At 37.2% G+C, this 24,995-nt stretch overlaps 1 non-coding gene across 1 annotated transcript; it reads left to right on the forward strand.

The window, feature by feature from the left end:
• Nucleotides 1-19,267: 19,267 nt before the first annotated feature.
• Nucleotides 19,268-19,371, forward strand: LOC112718645 (small nucleolar RNA R71). Its single transcript, XR_003160976.1, has one exon. It is a non-coding gene; the product is annotated as a small nucleolar RNA R71 (small nucleolar RNA).
• The last annotated feature ends 5,624 nt before the right edge of the window (nt 19,372-24,995 follow it).

Below are 24,995 nucleotides of genomic sequence, written 5' to 3' on the forward strand. Positions count from 1 at the left end.
ACAGTAAAATAGTACCTTGAATAATGTTTGTTCGTTCTTTTTGGTGGTTTTTAATGGAGATTTGTATGTTTTCTTCTTGATTTCTTCTACTTTTCACGAGGAGTTGGAAAGTTTCTTCAGAATTGCAGTTGGTTTCGAATGTGGCTTGAATCTCGATAGTTTGGGTATTGATTGAGGAAGAAGAGGAAGAGTCTTTCGTAACGATCGTGCTTTGGAAAAATGAAAGGGTTGAGTAAGGCGCGTGTGTTTACGCTCGATTGTAGAGGAGTGTAGTGCGCGTGCTTTTTGTTGGGCTTGGGCTAACTTGTATAACCTGTAAGCCAAAAAGACTTGTATGTGTAGCAGGCCTGGTTTTAAAAATCTGTTCAAACTAGTCGGTTGAATTGGTCAAACCGTGAATCGATAAAAAAACGATTCGAACAAAAGTCATAACTGTCTATTTCAAAAATCGTAAATGAATTGTCAAATTGTCCAGAAATTATCCGATCAAATCGAACTGATACCCAACTGATTTTTTCCTTTTGAACATAAATGGCGCTCTTTCATTCACTGAGGTAACCCAGTAACCCTAATCCCCTCACTCACTCCCTTACTACCAGAGTATCAGGAAACAGCATCTCTTCCTTTGAGTTCCTCCCTCACTCCTTCCCTAGCTCCGTCCAGCCACCGCCGTGTCACCGCCACCGTCCGTGCTTCTCCAGAGCCATCGCAATGCCTCTGTTCAGTCACTGTCCGCCGCACTTCTGTGTCTGTTTTATCGAGCTTCCCCTCTGTTTTGCCATGCTCTAGCCATCGTCTTCCAGCCTCTGTTCAACTTCGGTTTTGTTGCTTGGTACAACCTCTATACAGATGCCATTCCATCGCTACTCAGCCTCCTTTCTGCCGCAGCTCAACCCTCTGTTCAGCCATCTCCGTCGAGTTATAAAGCTACAGCTCCCTCTCCTTCCTCTGTTGATTTTTAGTTATCGTTAGTTTTTTGTTGTTTTAATTGTAAAGTTGCTGTTCCAGACTTACAGCTTTTGTTTTGTTGTTGGTTTGCTGTTTTGTTAACTTGTTTTGATTATAAACTCGTTTTGTTATGTTCTTGATTTGATTATTAATTGGTTTTGATATGTTCTTGATCTTATTAATTTGATCATTTGATAAATTATTGTAGTTTTATTCTTGACCTTATGATTGTTAAATTGTTGTGTTATTATATCAGTGGTAGATTTTGATCTATGTCTGTGTCAATATGTAGTACCCCAGAAGTAGAATCTCCCAAAAGTGAATTCTTTCTTATTTATTTCTTGAAAAATTATTTAATTCCATTTAGTCCCCATGAATTCTGATGGCCAGCAAGAGTAGAAAAAATTTTAAGGATGCAGAATGTAGCATCTTTGATTTAATCCATAATGCAATTGATGTGGCTACTTTAGATTATCCCAAAATGTTGAATATATTGTTTTATATTTAGTCTATTGCCATTAATCTATCTCTATTTTTAATTATCCAGTGCTAATTTATTGGAAAAATATTGAATAAACTAAGTGATTACACTGAAGGAATATTTTATCAGCTTAGAAGGAGATTGTACACATCATTTTCATTACTTGATTGTTTCTTCATTTGTAATTTTCATTGCCTCAATGACTATAACCATAACCATTAATGCTAACCATTAATGCATCATACTTTGCCTTTAATAGGAAGGTCTGTATGTTGCTGATGTGAATTTCTTTTGACAGTAAGAACTGCTTTAGTTGTACTGATTGCATTCATGCCAACTAAATCAAATGGTGCATTGAGCTCATTAGACTACAAGAAAAAAGAGAGACACACATTAGAAATTAAATCCCATTATGCAACTTCAAGGTTTGGAATTCCTGAGCGGCAAAAACTTATTGATGAGGTAGAACAATTCTTGTTTTTTTCCTAGTGCAGTATTCTGTAATATTAGGTATATTTTGGAGATTAAAGAGAGACTTTATAACCATCACAAAGAGGTTAGTGATTATAAATTATTGTACTAAGATTAATACAAATTGTTATTGCATTGTTATTGTAAGGTGATGATCTTAACGAAGCAAATCTGCAGCATGTTTTAGCGGATTTTAATGATTGTTGGTATTTTATGTTTGGTTGTAATACTTTTAATTTGAATGATATTTTAAAATTTATATTATAACTTGTAGTTTATGTAATATTTTTTAATTTCAATAATATTTTAAAATTTATATTATACTATAATTATTTTTTAGTATGTTTATTTATATTTTATTTATTATTTTGAAACAGTTTTTTCGATTGAATCTTGAACTGGTTAAACTAATAAATTAGTAGTTAAAATGGTTTGATAATCGATTTGATTTTCAGAACCTTAAAATAAACTTTATATATATCTTCTGACACTTACAAATTTTATAATCGATTTTGTTAAGGCCTTAATTTTTCTTTAACTGATAATTGACTAATAAAATAATATATGAATAAAGTTTTTTTAAAAAATATCGATTAATTGTCGGATAATATTTTATCCCGCAGATTACCTTTATAATCCCTCACATTGGTCACCTAGTTGGTTGTAATTTGACCTCAAAAGAAACCACTAAATAGCTAGTTTTAATATTATTTTTCATTTTCCACAAAGATGTTAGTTACTTTCGTTTCTTGACTAAGAGAATCTCTTTTCTATTTATAAATATATTTTCTTTTTTTATAAGATTAGAATAAATTATTCTTTGATAAAATATACTTTAATAATAATATATATATATATATATATATATATATATATATATATATATGTGTGTAAATTTTACTACAAAGGAAAAGGTATTTGCGGCCGTTTTTTTATGGATTTGTGGCGATTTTAAACCGCCGCAAAATAATAAATAGATGAAGATTTGATTTTGAGACGGTTTTTACAAACCACTAGTACAACCATCGCAAATCAGATAATTGATTTTGCAGTGGTTGCAAAATCACCGGTATTTTGGTCAGTGAATTTTAAAAAAAAATCTGCGGCCGTTTTAAAACCGCTGCAGAGTTATGTAGGTTCTTTAAAAAAAATGCGACGGTTTTGAACCACCACAAGTTCATACAAGAGCTTAAAAAAAAGTTGTTTAACTACTCAATGATTTATACCATTTCTCTTTACTATAACATATTTCTTTACATTATATTTATTAAATAAATAATAATAGATTACATCAGTCCAATCCATCCCATTCCCTTGATTCCTTCAAAGTTTTAATTAGCATATACTGCAAGAGTAGTTGCCACCTGCCAATTACAGAAAAATTTTCAGTTACAATAGAAGAAAATCAAGCCAACACATATCTTTACATATTAGGTTGCTAAGAGGAGAACAAAAAAAATTAAAATTACTTGTTGAACAATCATGAAAGAACCCAGTAGAATTGATTGGATATTATGGCAAAGTATATACCAGTATATTAGTAGAATAGTAGCATATATTGCAGCGGAATATTTGCTCATTCGAATCTGCAAGTTTTGTGGGATCATGCATATGTGACTATGTATTCAAATTCGGTAGGTTAGCTAATGAGCGGATAATTTGTACGCTTTTTGGCATTGTTTTTAGTATGTTTTTAGTATAATCTAGTTAGTTTTTAGTATATTTTTATTAGTTTTTAGTTAAAATTCACTTTTCTAGACTTTACTATGAGTTTGTGTGTTTTTCTGTGATTTCAGGTATTTTCTGGCTGAAATTGAGGGTCCTGAGCAAAAATCTGATTCAGAGACTGAAAAGGACTGCAGATGCTGTTGGATTCTGACCTCCCTGCACTCGAAGTGGATTTTCTGGAGCTACAGAAGCCCAATTGGCGCGCTCTTAACGGCGTTGGAAAGTAGACATCCTGGGCTTTCCAGCAATGTATAATAGTCCATACTTTGCCCAAGATTTGATGGCCCAAACCGGCGTGGCAAATCAGCCTCAGAAATTCCAGCGTTTAACGCTGGAACTGGCATAAAACTTGGAGTTAAACGCCCAAACTGGCATGAAAGCTGGCGTTTAACTCCAGAAAAGGTCTCTACACGAAAATGCTTCATTGCTCAACCCAAGCACACACCAAGTGGGCCCGGAAGTGGATTTTTACGTCATTTACTCATTTCTGTATACCCTAGGCTACTAGTTTACTATTAATAGGATCTTTTGACATTGTATCGGTACCTCATGACACTTTACACGTTTCTCATTGTATTTTCTACAGCATGAGTCTCTAAACCCCATGGTTGGGGGTGAGGAGCTCTGCTGTGTCTTGATGGATTAATGCAATTACTACTGTTTTTCATTCAATCATGCTTGCTTCCATTCTAAGATATCACTTGTTCTTAAATCGGATGAATGTGATGATCCGTGACAATCATCATCATTCTCAACTATGAACGTGTGCCTGACAACCACCTCCGTTCTACCTTAGATTAAGTAGATATCTCTTGGATTCTTTAATCGGAATCTTCATGGTATAAGCTAGAACTGATGGCGGCATTCAAGAGAATCCGGAAGGTCTAAACCTTGTCTGTGGTATTCTGAGTAGGATTCAATGATTGAATGACTGTGATGAGCTTCAAACTCCTAAAGGCGGGGCGTTAGTGACAGACGCAAAAGAATCACTGGATTCTATTCCAGCCTGATTGAGAACCGACAGATGGATAGTCGTGCCGTGACAGGGTGCGTTGAACATTTCCACTGAGAGGATGGGAGGTAGCCACTGACAACGGTGAAACCCTTGCATACAGCTTGCCATGGAAGGAGCCTTGCGTGCTTGAAGAAGAAGACAGTAGGAAAGCAGAGATTCGGAAGATGGAGCATCTCCAAAACCTCAACCTATTCTCCATTACTGCAAAACAAGTACTTATTTCATGTTCTTTTACTTTTCACAATCAATCCTGATAATTTTTGATATCTTGACTAAGATTTACAAGATAACCATAGCTTGCTTCAAGCCGACAATCTCCGTGGGATCGACCTTTACTCACGTAAGGTATTACTTGGACGACCCAGTGCACTTGCTGGTTAGTTGTGCGGGATTGCAAAAGTGTGATTGCAATTTCGTGCACCAAGTTTTTGGCGCCGTTGCCGGGGATTGTTCGAGTTTGGACAACTGACGGCTTATCTTGTTGCTTAGATTAGGACTGTTTTATTTTTGTTGGTTTAGAGTCTTTTATTTGAGTTTAGTTTTATATTTTAAGTTTGGTGTCTCCTTTGTGTTTTCCTTTAAGTTTTCGAAAATTTGTGTTTGATTTTCTAAAAATTTTAAGTTTGGTGTCTTTTGTGCTTCTATTCACTTAAAAATTTTTCAAAAATTTGTTCTTGGTGTTCATCTTGATCTTCAAAGTGTTCTTGGTGTTCATCTTGACATTCAGAGTTTTCTTGTTTGTTCTCTTTGTTTTGATCTAAAATTTCTAAGTTTAGTGTCGTTCTGTTGTTTTTCTCTTTCCTTATTAAAATTTAAAAATAAAAAAAAAATATCCTTTCCTTGTTTTACTCATAATTTTCGAAATTTTGCATTAAATTAGTCAAAGATTTTCAAAATCATATCTTTTCAATCATTTTTATTTGCAATCATATCTTCTCAATCATATCTTTTTCAAAATAATTTTCAATCATATCTTTTTAATTGCTAATTTCAAAATCTTTTTAATTAACTAATTGATCCAGTTTTCAATTTGCTTTGATCTTATTTTCTTTTAATTTTCTTTTAATTTTCGAAATTTTATTTTATTTTCCTTTTATTCTATTTTATTTTTTTCGGTTAATTCAAAAAAATATATATATTTTACTTGTGAATCCATATCATATTCCCTTTCTCCATCATGGACCTAAGTGGAATTGAGCAGTCCAGAAGGACTCTGGCGTCATATGCTAACCCCATTACAGCTGCATATGGGAGTAGCATCTGTACACCTCCCATCAAAGCAAGCAGCTTTGAGCTAAATCCTCAACTCATTATCATAGTGCAGCAAAATTGCCAGTATTCCGGTCTTCCACAGGAAGAGCCTACTGAGTTTCTGGCACAGTTCTTACAAATTGCTGACACAGTACGTGATAAAGAGGTGGATCAAGATGTCTACAGACTATTACTGTTTCCATTTGCTGTAAAAGATCAAGCTAAGAGGTGGTTGAATAACCAACCTACACCAAGCATAAAGACATGGAAACAGTTATCAGACAAATTCCTGAATCACGTTTACCCTCCAAAGAGGATGACACAGCTAAGGCTGGACATTCAAGGCTTTAAACAAGAGGATAATGAATCCCTTTATAATGCCTGGGAGAGGTATAGAGGTATGCTAAGAAAATGCCCCTCTGAAATGTTTTCAGAGTGGGTACAGTTAGACATCTTCTACTATGGGCTTACAGAAAAAGCTCAGATGTCTCTAGACCACTCAGCTGGTGGATCTATACGCATGAGGAAGACAATTGAAGAGGCTCAAGAACTTATAGACACTGTTGCTAGAAATCAATATTTGTACTCGAGCAATGAGTTCTCCCCAAAAGAGGAAGTCATGGCAGTAGCCACTGATCCTAATCCTCAAGAACAGATGATTGAGCTTCATCAACAATTGCTCCTGATGACAAAACAATTAGCAGAATTTAAAGAGATGCTCCAAGAAACTAAAGTTGCTAACAAGAACATAGAACTGCAGTTGAATCAAGCAAAACAGCAGATATCTAAACAGATAACAGAAGAATGTCAAGCAGTTCAACTGAGGAGTGGGAAGACATTGAATAACACTGCTCAAGGTAGCAAAAAGCCAAATAAGGAACAACTGACAGAGGATAACCAAACCACTGTTCAAAATCCCTCTGAGGACAGTAAGAGCCCAGAGAGGAATGCTGTTGGCGTTTAAACGCCAGAAAAGGAGGGAAAGCTGGCGTTAAACGCCCATTCCCTGCCCAGTTCTGGCGTTCAAACGCCAGAAAAGGGGGAAAAGTTGGCGTTAAACGCCCATTTTCCACCCAATCTTGGCGTTCAAACGCAAAAGGGAAATCAGACACCTGAGAGTGCTGATAGTAATCCCTCTAAAAAGGCTTCTTCAACCACTTCTGTAAGGAATAAACCTGCAGCATCTAAGGTTGAAGAATATAAACCCAAGATGCCTTATCCTCAGAAACTCCACCAAGCGGAACAGGATAAGCAATTTGCCCGCTTTGCAGACTATTTAAGGACTCTTGAAATAAAGATTCCGTTTGCAGAGGCACTTGAGCAAATACCTTCTTATGCTAAATTCATGAAAGAAGTCTTAAGTCATAAGAAGGATTGGAGAGAAACTGAAAAAGTGTTTCTCACTGAAGAATGCAGTACAGTCATTCTAAAAAGCTTACCAGAAAAGCTTCAAGATCCAGGAAGCTTTATGATACCATGCACATTAGAAGGTGCTTGCACCAAGACAGCCCTGTGTGACCTTGGAGCAAGCATCAATCTAATACCTGCATTCACTATCAGAAAGCTTGGGTTGACTGAAGAAGTTAAACCAACCCGGATATGCCTCCAACTTGCTGATGGCTCCATTAAATATCCATCAGGCATAATTGAGGACATGATTGTCAAGGTTGGGCCATTTGCCTTTCCAACTGACTTTGTAGTGCTGGAAATGGAGGAGCACAAGAGTGCAACTCTCATTCTAGGAAGACCTTTCCTAGCAACTGGACGGACCCTCATTGACGTCCAAAAAGGGGAATTAACCCTGAGAGTCAATGAAGATGAGTTCAAGTTGAATGTTGTCAAAGCTATGCAGCATCCAGACACATCAAATGACTGCATGAGCACTGATATTATTGACTCTTTGGTGGAGGAGGTCAATATGACTGAAAGTCTTGAATCAGAGCTAGATGACATCTTTAAAGATGTTTAGCCTTATCTGGAGGAACTAAAGGAAATAAAAGAAATTCTGAAAATTCCTCAAGAAGAAGATAAACATCCTAAACCAGAGCTCAAGCCACTACCACCATCCCTGAAATATGCATTTCTGGGAGAAGGTGACACTTTTCCAGTGATCATAAGCTCTGCTTTAAATCCACAGGAAGAGGAAGCACTAATTCAAGTGCTAAGGACACACAAGACAGCTCTTGGGTGGTCCATAAGTGATCTTAAGGGCATTAGCCCAGCAAGATGCATGCACAAGATCCTATTGGAGGATGATGCTAAGCCAGTGGTTCAACCACAAAGGCGGCTAAATCCAGCCATGAGGGAGGTGGTGCAGAAAGAGGTCACTAAGTTACTAGAGGCTGGGATTATTTATCCTATTTCTGACAGCCCTTGGGTGAGCCCTGTCCATGTTGTCCCCAAGAAGGGAGGCATAACAGTGGTTCATAATGAAAAGAATGAACTAGTTCCTACAAGAACAGTTACAGGGTGGCGCATGTGTATTGACTACAGAAGGCTCAATACAGTCACCAGAAAGGATCATTTTCCTTTACCATTCATAGACCAGATGCTAGAAAGACTAGCAGGTCATGAATACTACTGCTTTTTGGACGGCTACTCAGGCTACAACCAAATTGCAGTAGATCCTCAAGACCAAGAGAAAACAGCATTTACATGTCCTTCTGGAGTATTTGCCTACAGAAGGATGCCTTTTGGTCTGTGCAATGCACCTGCAACCTTTCAGAGGTGCATGCTCTCTATCTTTTCAGATATGGTAGAGAAATTTCTGGAAGTCTTTATGGATGACTTTTCAGTATTTGGAGACTCATTCAGCTCCTGCCTTAACCATCTAGCACTTGTTCTGAAAAGATGCCAAGAGACCAACCTAGTTTTAAACTGGGAAAAATGTCACTTTATGGTGACTGAAGGGATTGTCCTTGGGCATAAAATTTCAAACAAGGGAATAGAGGTGGATAAGGCAAAGGTAGAGGTAATTGAAAAATTACCACCACCTGCCAATGTTAAGGCAATCAGAAGCTTTCTGGGGCATGCAGGATTCTATAGAAGGTTTATAAGGGATTTTTCAAAAATTGCCAAACCTCTGAGTAATCTGCTAGCTGCTAACACTCCATTTATTTTTGATAATGAGTGTCTACAGGCGTTTGAGACTTTGAAAGCTAAGCTGGTCACAGCACCAGTCATCTCTACACCAGACTGGACGTTACCATTTGAACTAATGTGTGATGCCAGTGACCATGCCATTGGTGCAGTATTGGGACAAAGGCATGGTAAGCTTCTGCATGTCATTTACTATGGCAGCCGTATCCTAAATGATGCACAGAAGAACTACACAACCACAGAAAAGGAGTTACTTGCAGTGGTTTATGCCATTGACAAGTTCAGATCTTATTTAGTAGGATCAAAAGTGATTGTGTACACTGACCATACTGCTCTTAAATATCTACTCACAAAGCAGGATTCAAAACCCAGGCTCATAAGATGGGTGTTGCTTCTGCAAGAGTTTGATATAGAAATAAGAGACAGAAAAGGGACAGAGAATCAAGTAGCTGATCACCTGTCAAGGATAGAACCAGTAGCAGGAGCATCCCTCTTTCCTACTGAGATCTCTGAAACCTTTCCGGATGAGCAATTGTTTGTTATTCAGGAAACTCCGTGGCTTGCAGACAGTGCAAACTATAAGACTCAAGGTTCTCCTTCTGTAACCATGGAGAGGAAGCATGAAGAGCTTCTCTCAAAATGGAGTCAAACAGAGCCCCCACAGTCAAACTCTAAGTTTGGTGTTGGGAGGCCACCACCAACTTCTACGTTTGGTGTTAAACCCCCACATTCAAACTCTAAGTTTGGTGTTGGGAGGTTCCGACATTGCTCTGAGCATTTCTGAGGCTCCATGAGAGCCCTCTGTCAAGCTACTGACATTAAAGAAGCGCTTGTTGGGAGGCAACCCAATGTTATATTTTATACATTTTTCTTTGTTATTTTATGTTTTTTGTAGGTTGATGATCATGAGAAGTCACAAAATCAATTGAAAAAGCAAAAACAGAATAAAAAATAGAAAGAAAAACAGCACACCCTGGAGGAAGACCCTGCTGGCGTTTAAACGCCAGTAAGGCTAGCAGATGGGCGTTTAACGCCCAGTCTGGCACCATTCTGGGCGTTTAACGCCAGAAAGGGGCACCAGACTGGCGTTAAACGCCAGGAATGGGCACCAAGCTGGCGTTAAACGCCAGAAATGGGCACCAGCCCGGCGTTTAACGCCAGAATTGGCTCAAAACGCATTTTTGCATGCCACTTGGTGCAGGGATGACTTTTCCTTGACACCTCAGGATCTGTGGACCCCACAGGATCCCCATCTACCCCACCACTCTCTCTCTTCTTTCTTCTGTTGCTCGAGGACGAGCAAACCTTCTAAGTTTGGTGTGGTAAAAGCGTTGCTTTTTGATTCTCCATAACCATTTATGGCACCTAAGGCCGGAGAAACCTCTAGAAGGAGGAAGAGGAAGGCAAAAGCTTCCACCTCCGAGCCATGGGAGATGGAGAGATTCATCTCAAGGGATGCACTTTCCTCCACAAAACTATTGGGAGCAAATCAACACCTCCCTAGGAGAATTGAGTTCCAACATGGGACAACTAAGGGTGGAGCACCAAGAACATTCCATCCTCCTCCATGAAATTAAAGAAGATCATAGAATCATGAGAGAGGAGCAACAAAGGCAAGGAAGAGACATTGAGGAAGAACAAGCCGCCATCACTAAGGTGGACCCGTTCTTTAATTTCCTTGTTCTTTATTTTCTATTTTTTTCGAATCTTTATGCTTATGTTTATCCATGTTTGTGTCTTATTACATGATCATTAGTATCTTAGTGTCTATGGCTTAAAGCTATGAATGTCCTATGAATCCATCACCTCTCTTAAATGAAAAATGATTTAATCACAAAAGAACAAGAAGTACAGGATTTCGAATTCATCTTTGAAACTAGTTGAATTAGTTTGATGTGGTGACAATGCTTTTTGTTTTCTGAATGAATGCTTGAATAGTGCATATGTCTTTTGAATTTGTTGTTTTGAGAATGTTAAAATTGTTGGCTCTTGAAAGAATGAGGAAAAAGAGAACTGTTATTGAGGATCTAAAAAAATCATCAGATTGATTCTTGAAGCAAGAAAAAGCAGTGGATTCAAAAAAAAAATTTCGAAAAAAAAGAGAGAAAGAAAAAGAAAGAAATAAAGTTGTGATCCAAGGCAAAAAGAGTGTGCTTAAGAACCCTGGACACCTCTAATTGGGGACTCTAGCAAAGCTGGGTCACAATCTGAAAAGGTTCACCCAATTATGTGTCTGTGGCATGTATGTATCCGGTGGTAATACTGGAAGACAAAGTGCTTTGGGCCACAGCCAAGACTCATACACTAGCTATGTTCAAGAATCATCATACTCAACTAGGAGAATCAATAACACTATCTGAGTTCTGAGTTCCTATAGATGCCAATCATTCTGAACTTCAAAGGATAGAGTGAGATGCCAAAACTGTTCGGAGGCAAAAAGCTACTAGTCCCGCTCATCTAATTGGAGCTAAGTTTACTTGATATTTTGGAGTCTATAGTATATTCTCTTCTTTTTATCCTATCTGATTTTCAGTTGCTTGGGGACAAGCAACAATTTAAGTTTGGTGTTGTGATGAGCGGATAATTTGTACGCTTTTTGGCATTGTTTTTAGTATGTTTTTAGTATAATCTAGTTAGTTTTTAGTATATTTTTATTAGTTTTTAGTTAAAATTCACTTTTCTGGACTTTACTATGAGTTTGTGTGTTTTTCTGTGATTTCAGGTATTTTCTGGCTGAAATTGAGGGTCCTGAGCAAAAATCTGATTCAGAGACTGAAAAGGACTGCAGATGCTGTTGGATTCTGACCTCCATGCACTCGAAGTGGATTTTCTGGAGCTACAGAAGCCCAATTGGCGCGCTCTCAACGGCGTTGGAAAGTAGACATCCTGGGCTTTCCAGCAATGTATAATAGTCCATACTTTGCCCAAGATTTGATGGCCCAAACCGGCGTGGCAAATCAGCCTCAGAAATTCCAGCGTTTAACGCTGGAACTGGCATAAAACTTGGAGTTAAACGCCCAAACTGGCATGAAAGCTGGCGTTTAACTCCAGAAAAGGTCTCTACACGAAAATGCTTCATTGCTCAACCCAAGCACACACCAAGTGGGCCCGGAAGTGGATTTTTACGTCATTTACTCATTTCTGTATACCCTAGGCTACTAGTTTACTATTAATAGGATCTTTTGACATTGTATCGGTACCTCATGACACTTTACACGTTTCTCATTGTATTTTCTACAGCATGAGTCTCTAAACCCCATGGTTGGGGGTGAGGAGCTCTGCTGTGTCTTGATGGATTAATGCAATTACTACTGTTTTTCATTCAATCATGCTTGCTTCCATTCTAAGATATCACTTGTTCTTAAATCGGATGAATGTGATGATCCGTGACAATCATCATCATTCTCAACTATGAACGTGTGCCTGACAACCACCTCCGTTCTACCTTAGATTAAGTAGATATCTCTTGGATTCTTTAATCGGAATCTTCGTGGTATAAGCTAGAACTGATGGCGGCATTCAAGAGAATCCGGAAGGTCTAAACCTTGTCTGTGGTATTCTGAGTAGGATTCAATGATTGAATGACTGTGACGAGCTTCAAACTCCTGAAGGCGGGGCGTTAGTGACAGACGCAAAAGAATCACTGGATTCTATTCCGGCCTGATTGAGAACCGACAGATGGATAGCCGTGCCGTGACAGGGTGCGTTGAACATTTCCACTGAGAGGATGGGAGGTAGCCACTGACAACGGTGAAACCCTTGCATACAGCTTGCCATGGAAGGAGCCTTGCGTGCTTGAAGAAGAAGACAGTAGGAAAGCGGAGATTCGGAAGATGGAGCATCTCCAAAACCTCAACCTATTCTCCATTACTGCAAAACAAGTACCTATTTCATGTTCTTTCACTTTTCACAATCAATCCTGATAATTTTTGATATCCTGACTAAGATTTACAAGATAACCATAGCTTGCTTCAAGCCGACAATCTCCGTGGGATCGACCCTTACTCACGTAAGGTATTACTTGGACGACCCAGTGCACTTGCTGGTTAGTTGTGCGGGATTGCAAAAGTGTGATTGCAATTTCGTGCACCATTAGCTCAACTGTAGGATAACGTCTAAAATTAGTGTATATTTACTCTATATATATATATATATATATATATATATATATATATATATATATATATATATATATATATATATATATATTATAGTTCTTCAACAGGAGTAGAACACGCAGTTTTACCTACATCGAAGTTCTAAAACTGTAGACAAACACTTCTTTACAAGTTTTACCCACAAAGATGTTGAGTGCTAAGTATACATATTCACAGAACAACGGTTCTCTGCCAAGTTCTTTCTCTTTATATGAAAACAAAGCATCTAATAATAGAGAGACTTTTCCACCACAATGACAATAATACTAGTAAAAGCCATCGTAGTACCTGGCCAGCATTCAGTGCTGCTTCCATGAAAAGGTGATTAGCTTCTTCCTGTGCAACTAGCAAGATGATCCCTGTAGAATCTGGCCAAATCTGCTTATGCAAATTCTTAACTAGATCATAATCTCCTTGTAAAGCAATAGAACGCATCATGGAGAGATATAGATGAGGTTTTGGTCTTAACTTGGCATTCTTACCAACTTTCTTCAATATTTCTCCAAAAATATACAAAGCATCTAAATGCACAATAGAAATACATTGGTATCATAAGTTGAGATTAGTTTTGCCCTTTAATTTGAGAGACAAGGATAACTCATTAACTCCAGAAACATGAATTTAGTTATCATTTATCATCACTTTTCACAAATACTAATTTAAAATAACATCAAATTATGTTTTTAAGTCTTCCTCAAATTATCCTAGTTCTCTATTAAATAAGAAAAGTAAGAAACTTGAAGTAAAATAACAACATACCCTTAACTGAGTCACATTTTAGTAAAGTATCAATTACTGCAGTGTAAGGAGTTCTGAAGCAAGATCCTTTGCCTCTCCAAAAGCCTGTATTTTACATAGAGAAACAGAGAAAGTTGCTGTTGGAGAACCATACCAAACCAATAGAAAAATTCAAGATAGTATTGTAAATATTTTTGTTCAAAAGACATATTAGGAGTATGAGTAAAGAGACAATGTAAACTGTGTGGAGCATAAATATCCATTGAATTAATATAATAGGCAGATAATGACATTCGTTAAAATAAATCTAGACAGTACAAACCAACTAAGCATTTCTAACTAGCTGAGAGAACAATATTAAATGGATCAAGCAATGGCTCCAATGACTTGGTAGCTCTCACACGTGAATTACACTTAGTCACAACTCCGCACAACTAACCAGCAAGTGCACTGGGTCGTCCAAGTAATACCTTACGTGAGTAAGGGTCGGTCCCACGGAGATTGTTGGTATGAAGCAAGCTATGGTCATGTAAATCCTAGTCAGGTAGATTTAACTAATTTAAGAGATTATTAGTTTAAATATGATTAATAAAATAAATAGAAAATAAAGATAAAGTTACTCATGAAATCCAATGGTGGAAATTTCGGATAGGTGCATGGAGGTGCTGTGTTCCTTCTGAATCTCTGCTTTCTTGCTGCTTTCATCCAATCCTCCTTAATCCTTTCCATGGCAAGCTGTATGTAGGGCATCACCATTGTCAATGGCTACATCCCATCCTCTCAGTGAAAATGGTCCAAATGCTCTGTCACAGCACGGCTAATCATCTGTCAGTTCTCAATCAGGTTGGAATAGAATCTCGTGATTCTTTTGCGTCTCTCACTAACGCCCAGCCTTCAGGAGTTTGAAGCTCGTCGCAGTCATTCAATCCCGGAATCCTACTCGGAATACCACAGACAAGGTTAGACTTTCCAGATTCCCATGAATGCCGCCATCAATTCTAGCTTATACCACGAAGATTCTGATTAAGGAATCCAAGAGATATGCGCCCGGCCTAAGGTAGAACGGAAGTGGTAGTCAGTCACGCGCATTCATAGGTGAGAATGATGATGAGTGTCACAGATCATCACATTCATCAAGTTGAACTGCAACGGATATCTTAGAACAGGAATAAATCGAATTGGATAGAAAATAATAGTAATTGCATTGAAACTTGAGGTACAGCAGAGCTCTACACCCTTAATCTATGGTGTGCAGAAACTCCACCATTGAAAATACATAAGTGACCAAGGTTCAGGCATGGCCGAATGGCCAACCCCCATGTAGGTCTAAGGACTAGGCATCCAGAGATGTCTAATACACTAGTAAAAATTCCTATTTATAATAAACTAGCTGCTAGGGTTTACAGAAGTAAGTAATTGATGCATAAATCCACTTCCGGGGCCCACTTGGTGTATGTTTGGGCTGAGCTTGAATGTTACACGAGCTGAGGCTTATCTTAGAGTTGAACACCAAGTTGTAACGTGTTTTGGGCGTTCAACTCTGGTTCGTGACGTGTTTCTAGCGTTTGACTCCAAAATGTAGCATGGAACTGGCGTTGAGCGCCAGTTTACATCATCAATTCCCGAATAAAGTATGAACTATTATATATTGCTGGAAAGCTCTGGATGTCTACTTTTTAACGCCGTTGAGAGCGCGCCATTTGGATTTCTGTAGCTCTAGAAAATCCATTTCGAGTGCAGGAAGGTCAGATTCTAACAGCATTAGCAGTCCTTTGTCAGCCTCCTATCAGAATTTTGCTCAGGTCCCTCAATTTCAGCCAAAAAATACCTAAAATCACAGAAAAACACACAAACTCATAGTAAAGTCCAGAAATGTGAATTTAGCATAAAAACTAATGAAAACATCCCTAAAAGTAACTAGATCATACTAAAAACTACCTAAAAACAATGCCAAAAAGCGTATAAATTATCCGCTCATCACAACACCAAACTTAAATTGTTGCTTGTCCCCAAGCAACTGAAAATAAATTAGGATAAAAAGAAGAGAATATACTATAAATTCCAAAATATCAATAAATATTAATTCTAATTAGATGAGCGGGACTTGTAGCTTTTTGCTTCTGAACAGTTTTGGCATCTCACTTTTTCCTTTGAAGTTTAGAATGATTGGCTTCTCTTGGAACTCAGAGTTCAGATAGTGTTAATTGATTCTCCTAGTTAAGTATGTTGAGTCTTGAACATAGCTACTTATGAGTCTTGGCCGTGGCCCTAAGCACTTTGTTTTCCAGTATTACCACCGGATACATAAATGCCACAGACACATAACTGGGTGAACCTTTTCAGATTGTGACTCAGCTTTGCTAGAGTCCCCAGTTAGAGGTGTCCAGAGCTCTTAAGGACACTCTTTTTGCTTTGGATCATGACTTTAACCACTCAGTCTCAAGCTTTTCACTTGGACCTTCATGACATAAGCACATGGTTAGGGACAGCTTGATTTAGCCGCTTAGGCTTGGATTTATTTCCTTGGGCCCTCCTATCCATTGATGCTCAAAGCCTTGGATCCTTTTTACCCTTTTGGTTTTAAGGGCTATTGGCTTTTTCTGCTTGCTTTTTCTCTTTTTTTTTGCAAATTTTTTTTCTGCAAGCTTTTGCTTTTTCACTGCTTTTTCTTGCTTCAAAAATCAATTTTCATGATTTTTCAGATTGTCAATAACATTCTCTTTGTTCATCATTCTTTCAAGAGCCAACAATTTTAATATTCATAAACAACAAGATCAAAATTATGCACTATTCAAGCATTCATTCAGAAAACAAAAAGTTTTGTCACCACATCAATATAATTAAACTAAATTCAAGGACAATTTTTGAAATTTATGTACTTCTTGTTCTTTTGAATAAAAAACAATTTTCCTTTAAGAGAGGTGAAGGATTAATGGAATTATTCATAGCTTTAAGACATAGATACTAACTACTAATGATCATGAAGTAGAGACACAAAACATAGATAAACATATAACATAAAAAACCAAAAAACAGAGAGATAAGAACAAGGAAGTTAAGGAATGAGTCCACCTTAGTGAGGGTGGCGCCTTTTGAAGGTCCAATGGTGCTTTTTGAGCTCCTTTATGTCTCTTCCTTGCTTCTGTTGCATGATCCCTAGTGATTTTGGTGTTCCTACCCTTAGTTGCTTCAAATAATTATGTGGAGGAACATGTATCCCCTGAGGTATCTCAGGGATTTCTTGATGAGGGAATTTCTCATGCTCTCTTGATGTGCAGTCAAATGCTCTTCTACTGAGTTATGTACCCTTAAGATGAATCTCTCCATCTCCCTTGACTCAGAGGTGGAAGCTTTTGTCTTCCCTTTTATCTTTTTTTTTTTTTGAGGTTTCTCTGGCCTTAGGTGCCATCAATGGTTATGGAAAAACAAAAAGCTATGCTTTTACCACACCAAACTTAGAAAATTGCTCGCCCTCGAGCAAGAGAAGAAAGAAAAGATGAAGAATAAGAGAAAGATATGGAGGAGATTGAGGGATGTGTGTATTCGGCTATATGGGTGGGATTGGGTGGGAAAGAGAATTTGAATTTTGAAGGTAGGTGGGGTGTATGGGGAAGAGTGGATAGATGTGAGTAGTGAATAAAAAAAAACAAAAGGGATGACCATGAATGGAGAGAGAGAGAGGGTGAGGTAGGTGGAGATCCTGTGGGGTCCACAGATCCTGAGGTGCCAAAGATTTACATCCCTGTCCCAATTAGGCATGTAGAATGCCTTTGCATACAATTCTGGCGTTTAAACGCCGAAGTGATGCTCAATCTGAGCGTTCAACGCCTAATTGTAGCATGTTTTTGGTGTTGAACGCCAGGTCCATGCTTGTTTCTGGCGTTCAGCGCCAGATCCATGCTCTGTTATAGCGTTGAACGCCAGCCAGATGCTCCTTACTGGCGTTTAAACGCCAGTAAGTCCTTCCTCCAGGGTGTGATTTTTTTTTGCTATTTTTTATTCTATTTTTAATTTTAGTATTTTTTTCGTGACTCCACATGATCATGAACCTAATAAAACATAAAAGAGCAATAAAAAGAAAAATAAAATTAGATAAATAAAAATTGGGTTGCCTCCCAATAAGCACTTCTTTAATATCAATAGCTTGACAGTGGGCTCTCATGGAGCCTCACAGGTGATCAGGTCAATGTTAGGACCTCCAAACACCAAACTTAGAGTTTGAATGTGGGGGTTCAACACCAAACTTAGAGTTTAGTTGTGGCCTCCCAACACCAAACTTAGAGTTTGACTGTGGGGGCTCTGTTTGACTCTGCATTGAGAGAAGTTGTTCATGCTTCCTCTCATTACCAAATAACTTGACATTTAGCTTCATGATGGCTCCTAGATATTCAGCAACTTGCTCTCCAGTTACATCTTCATCCTCTTCAGAGGAAGAATAGTCTTCAGAGCTCATGAATGGCAGAAGGAGATTTAATGGAATCTCTATTGTCTCTATATGAGCCTCAGATTCCTTTAGGTCCTCAATAGGGAACTTCTTCTTGTTTGAGAGACGTCACAGGAGGTCTTCCTCACTAGGATTTTCGTCCTTCTCCTTCCTCTCTAAGTTCGGCCATATTGATTATATCAATGGCCTTGTACTCTGTTTTTGGATTTTCTTCAGTATTGCTTGGGAGAGTACTAGGAGGGGTTTCAGTGATTTTCTTACTCAGCTGGCCCACTTGTGCCTCCAGATTTCTGATGGAGGACCTTATTTCATTCATGAAACTTAAAGTGGCCTTAGACAGATCAGAGACTAAATTTGCTAAGTTAGAGGTATTTTGTTCATAATTCTCTGTATGTTGCTGAGAAGAAGATGGATAAGGCTTGATATTGCTGAGCCAATTTCTTCCACCATTATTAAAGCCTTGTTGAGGCTTTTTTTGATCCTTCCATGAGAAATTCGGATGATTTCTCCATGATGAATTATAGGTGTTTCCATAAGGTCCACCTATGTAATTTACCTCTGCCATTGCAGGGTTCTCAAGATCATAAGCTTCTTCTTTAGAAGATGCCTCTTTAGCACTGTTGGATGCATTTTGCCATCCATTCAGACTTTGAGAAATCATGTTGACTTACTGAGTCAACACTTTGTTCTGAGCCAATATGGCATTCAGAGCATCAATTTCAAGAACTCCCTTCCTTTGAGACGTCCCATTATTCACAGAATTCCTCTCAGAAGTGTACATGAATTGGTTATTTACAACCATGTCAATAAGTTCTTGAGCTTCTGCAGGCGTTTTCTTTAGGTGAATGGATCCACCTGTAGAATGGTCCAATGACATCTTAGAGAACTCAGATAGACCATAATAGAATATATCTATCATGGTCCATTCTGAAAACATGTCAGAAGGACATCTTTTGGTCATCTGTTTGTATCTTTCCCAAGCTTCATAGAGGGATTCACCATCTTTTTGTTTGAAGGTCTGAACATCCACTCTAAGCTTGCTCAGCTTTTGAGGAGGAAAGAACTTAGCCAAGAAGGCCGTGACCAGCTTATCCCAGGAGTCCAGGCTATTTTTAGGTTGTGAATCCAACCATGTTCTAGCTCTGTCTCTTACAGCAAAAGGGAAAAGCATGAGCCTGTAGACTTCAGGATCTACTCCATTTGTCTTTACAGTCTCACGGATCTGCAAGAACTCAGTTAAAATCTGATAGGGATCTTCTGATGGAAGTCCATGAAACTTGCAGTTTTGTTGCATTAGAGCAACTAGTTGAGGTTTCAGCTCAAAATTGTTTGCCCCAATGGTAGGGATTAAGATGCTTCTTCCATCAAACTTGGAAGTAGGTGTAGTATAATCACCAAGCATCCTCCTTGCATTATTGTTGTTAGGTTCGGCTGCCATGTCTTTTTTCTGTTCAAAAATTTCAGTAAGGTTGTCTCTGGATTGTTGTAATTTAGCTTCTCTTAATTTCCTCTTCAGAGTCCTTTCAGGTTCAGGGTCAGCTTCAACAAGAATGCCTTTTTCCTTGTTCCTGCTCATATAGGGAAGAAGAGAACAAGAAAAGAAAGAGGAATCCTCTATGTCACAGTAAAGAGGTTCCTTATTGTTAGTAGAAGAAGAAAGGGAATAAAGAAAGGAGAATCCAAACAGAAGGGTAAGGATAGGGGTAGTGAATTGAGATGAAGAGAGGTGAAGAGAAGTGTTAGTGAATAAATAAATAAATAGAAGAAGAGAAGAGAGAGAGAATTCGAAAATAATTTTGAAAAAGTAGTTAATGATTTTCGAAAATTTAAGATAAGATATAATTGAAATTAAAATTTAAAACAATTAGTTAATTTAAAAAAAGAATTTTGAAAAAGGATGAGATATTTTCGAAAATTAGAGAGGGAGAAGTAGTTAGGTGGTTTTGAAAAAGATAAGAAACAAACAAAAAGTCAAATAGTTAGTTGAAAAAGATATTAAAATCAAATTTGAAAAGATAAGAAGATAAGATGTTAGAAAATATATTTTAAAATCAATTTTTTTTAAAAAAGATAAAATTTTGAAAAATATATGATATAAAAGATAAGATAAGATAGATTTAATTTTTTTTAAATTAAAATTAATTACTTGACTAACAAGAAACTAAAAGATAAGATTCTAGAATTTAAAGATTGAATCTTTCTTAACAAAAAAGTAACAAACTTCAAATTTTTGAACTAATCACATTAATTGTTAGCATATTTTTCGAAAAAAAAGATAAAATTAAGAAAAAGATTTTTGAAAAATATTTTTAAAAATTTCAAAAATTATAAAAAAAATGAAAAAGATTTGATTTTTGAAAAAGATTTTGAAAAGATAAGATTTTTAAATTTAAAAATTTGACTTGACTTGTAAGAAACAACTAATTTTAAAAATTTTTTGACCAAGTCAACCCAAAATTTCGAAAATTTGGAGGGAAATAAGGAAAAGATATTTTTTATTTTTGAATTTTTAATGAGGAGAGAGAAAAACACAAATATGACCCAAAACATGAAAATTTTGGATCAAAACACATGATGCATGCAAGAACACTATGAATGTCAAGATGAACACCAAGAACACTTTGAAGATCATGATGAACATCAAGAACATATTTTTGAAAAATTTTTTATGCAAAGAAAACATGCAAGACACCAAACTTAGAAATTTTTAATGCTTGGAAAATATGAATGCAAAGGTGCACATGAAAAACAACAAAAGACACAAAACAAGAAATCATCAAGATCAAACAAGAAGACTTACCAAGAACAACTTAAAGATCATGAAGAACACCATGAATGTATGAATTTTTCGAAAAAATGCAAGAACAATGTGAATATGCAATTGACACTAAACATAAAAATTGACTCAATACTCAAACAAGAAACACAAAATATTTTTGGTTTTTATGATTTTATGATTTTTTTGGTATTTTCTTTATTTATTTTCGAAAAAAAGGAAAAAAATTTTTGAAAAATTTTTGAAAACAAAACAAAAAGAAAATTACCTAATCTGAGCAACAAGATGAACCGTTAGTTGTCCATACTCGAACAATCCCCGGCAACGGCACCAAAAACTTGGTGCACGAAATTGTGATCATCAACAATGGCTCCAATGACTTGGTAGCTCTCACACGTGAATTACACTTAGTCACAACTCCGTACAACTAACCAGCAAGTGCACTGGGTCGTCCAAGTAATACCTTACGTGAGTAAGGGTCGATCCCACGGAGATTGTTGGTATGAAGCAAGATATGGTCATCTTGTAAATCCCAGTCAGGCGGATTTAACTAATTTAAGAGATTATTAGTTTAAATATGATTAATAAAATAAATAGAAAATAAAGATAAAGTTACTCATGAAATCCAATGGTGGGAATTTCGGATAGGTGCATGGAGGTGCTGTGTTCCTTCTGAATCTCTGCTTTCCTGCTGCTTTCATCCAATCCTCCTTAATCCTTTCCATGGCAAGCTGTATGTAGGGCATCACCGTTGTCAATGGCTACATCCCATCCTCTCAGTGAAAATGGTCCAAATGCTCTGTCACAGCACGGTTAATCATCTGTCGGTTCTCAATCAGGTTGGAATAGAATCCCGTGATTCTTTTGCGTCTGTCACTAACGCCCAGCCTTCAGGTGTTTGAAGCTCGTCGCAGTCATTCAATCCCGGAATCCTACTCGGAATACCACAGACAATGTTAGACTTTCCCAATTCCCATGAATGCCGCCATCAATTCTAGCTTAACCACGAAGATTCTGATTAAGGAATCCAAGAGATATGCGCCCGGCCTAAGGTAGAACGGAAGTGGTTGTCAGTCACGCGCGTTCATAGGTGAGAATGATGATGAGTGTCACGGATCATCACATTCATCAAGTTGAACTGCAACGGATATCTTAGAACAGGAATAATCGAATTGGATAGAAAATAATAGTAATTGCATTGAAACTTGAGGTACAGCAGAGCTCCACACCCTTAATCTATGGTGTGTAGAAACTCCACCGTTGAAAATACATAAGTGATCAAGGTTCAGGCATGGCCGAATGGCCATCCCCCATGAAGGTCGAAGGACTAGGCGTCCAGAGATGTCTAATACACTAGTAAAAAGTCCTATTTATAATAAACTAGCTGCTAGGGTTTACAGAAATAAGTAATTGATGCATAAATCCACTTCCGGGGCCCACTTGGTGTATGTTTGGGCTGAGCTTGAATGTTACACGAGCTGAGGCTTATCTTGGAGTTGAACGCCAATTTGTAACGTGTTTGGGCGTTCAACTCTGGTTCGTGACGTGTTTCTGGCGTTTGACTCCAGAATGCAGCATGGAACTAGCGTTGAGCGCCAGTTTACATTGTCAATTCCCGAATAAAGTATTAACTATTATATATTGCTGGAAAGCTCTGGATGTATACTTTCCAACGCCATTAAGATCATGCCATTTGGTGTTCTGTAGCTCTAGAAAATACATTTCGAGTGCAGGGAGGTCAGATTCCAACAGCATCAGCAGTCCTTTGTCAGCCTCCTATCAGAGTTTTGCTCAGGTCCCTCAATTTCAGCCAGAAAATACCTGAAATCACAGAAAAACACACAAACTCATTGTAAAGTCCAGAATTGTGAATTTAGCATAAAAACTAATGAAAACATCCCTAAAAGTAACTAGATCATACTAAAAACTACCTAAAAACAATGCCAAAAAGCGTATAAATTATCCGCTCATCACAAGTCTTCCCTGCCCATGACCAAATTTGCAATACCTTCTATAACCTCAACCTCACATCACCTAATATTTTTTGATACTGCTAACTGTGAGGAAAAAAATGAGGAAAAAATACAAGTACAATTCAGTTATAGAATGACAATGGTATTTATAGGCAAGCCTCTTGAATTAAAATATTTTATTTAAACAAAACGCAACTTACGCTTTATACAAACGCAACCTGCGTTTTGCAGGTTTTAATTAAAAAATTTTCGAAAATAAAATACAAAATGCAACCTGCGTTTTGTGTTGTTCGAAACCCAAAAAAAAAAAGAAAAATACAAAATGCAATGCATTTTGCAGGTTTGAAAATAATTTTTTTTTTAACAAAATGCAACCTGAGTTTTGTGTTGTTGAAAAAAAAGGTAGAAACGTAAATCACATGTTGTATTTTGCACTGACATGATAACAGTATAAATACTTTATAAACATTTATTTTCTTGTGTAATACCAATATTTTTTCATATAAAAAAATGAGTTAATTATAAAAAATATCATTTTTATTAATTATTTTTATCATATTTTTTAATTATTCAAAGACTGTTTTAGTCTTTTAAAAACTATTCTGTCAATGTATAAATTTTTGGAATACCAAATTGATAATTAACTCAATTTTAAATTGTATAATACTTATATTTTTATCTCAAAGCATATTTAATTTTAACACTTGTTAGTAATCATTTTAAGAGTTCACTGTAGTGGTAAAATAAAAATATTAATATTGATTATATTTAACTCTCTTTCATGGGGTTTTTTAAATAAATAATTTAATTATTTTAATTATTAAAATAAATAATTTGTAGCATATTTATTAATTTATATTATATTTATTTATCTCATTTACATAGTAAACACGATAATTTTGTATGTATTTCGTTTATAGTGTAAATGAGATATGTATATTTTTTTCAATTTTTATATATCTCGTTTACAGTGTAAACGAGATATATGTATTTATCAATGTTCTGAAAACCGGACCGGACTGACCAGTACAACCGGGTTAACTGGGAACCGATCATCTGGCTGGTCCAGTCTACGTCCAAAACTGTTCTGCAAAAAACCGGTGAAAAAATCGGTCGGACCAGTGGTTAACTATCAAACCGACTGAACCGGCTGAGTTTTTACAAAGACCCGTTTTGCCAAAAAATAACAAACGGCGTCGTTTTAACACTGAGAAAAAAAACAAAGGTAAAGCTGATAGCATCTACCCCACACCTTTTTGTCTGTCTCTCTCACTCATAACCAGCAGAAAACCCTAGCCCCACCCATAATCCTCTCCTTTCTTCGAATTCCAAGAATAGCCACCACCCACCATCCCATTTTAGAGCTTAAACTCATCACTAACCCCTTCTCTACCTGTCGCCCTCTCTGTCCGAGCTCGCTTTGTCGCCGTGGGTCGCGCCACTTCGCTGCTCCTCGCCGTGGGTCGCGCCGCTTTATTGCTCCTCGCTGTGGGTCGTCGCCGCTCTCCCCTCCTCGTCGTTCCTCCTTCACCCCTCCTCGTTGGTGTTGTTTCTACTTCTATGCTCCGAACCGTATCTCACCGTCGTTGCTTCTCCGTCGTTGCTTCTCTTCTTCACGTGGAGTCTCGAAGTTAAAGCGACTACCTTTCGTCGTGTCTCATGTCTTAATCTCTGCTTCAACCCTCGCAGTTCTCAGTTCTCAAGTTTCTTCTTCTCTGATTCAAGCCTTCAACCCTCTCAGGTCTCAAGTCTCAGTCTCTAACACTCCCTGATTCTGTTTTCCTGACTCTATCCCTCTGAAATTTGAAATTTATTTTGAACATGCATATGATGTATTATTGATGATTCTGCTGAATTTCGAGATATTAATGTTTTGAATTTTTATTTGAATTCAGTTTGTTCATATTGAATTAA

This window comes from Arachis hypogaea, chromosome 10, assembly GCF_003086295.3.
Source record: "Arachis hypogaea cultivar Tifrunner chromosome 10, arahy.Tifrunner.gnm2.J5K5, whole genome shotgun sequence".
Lineage (NCBI taxonomy): Eukaryota > Viridiplantae > Streptophyta > Magnoliopsida > Fabales > Fabaceae > Arachis > Arachis hypogaea.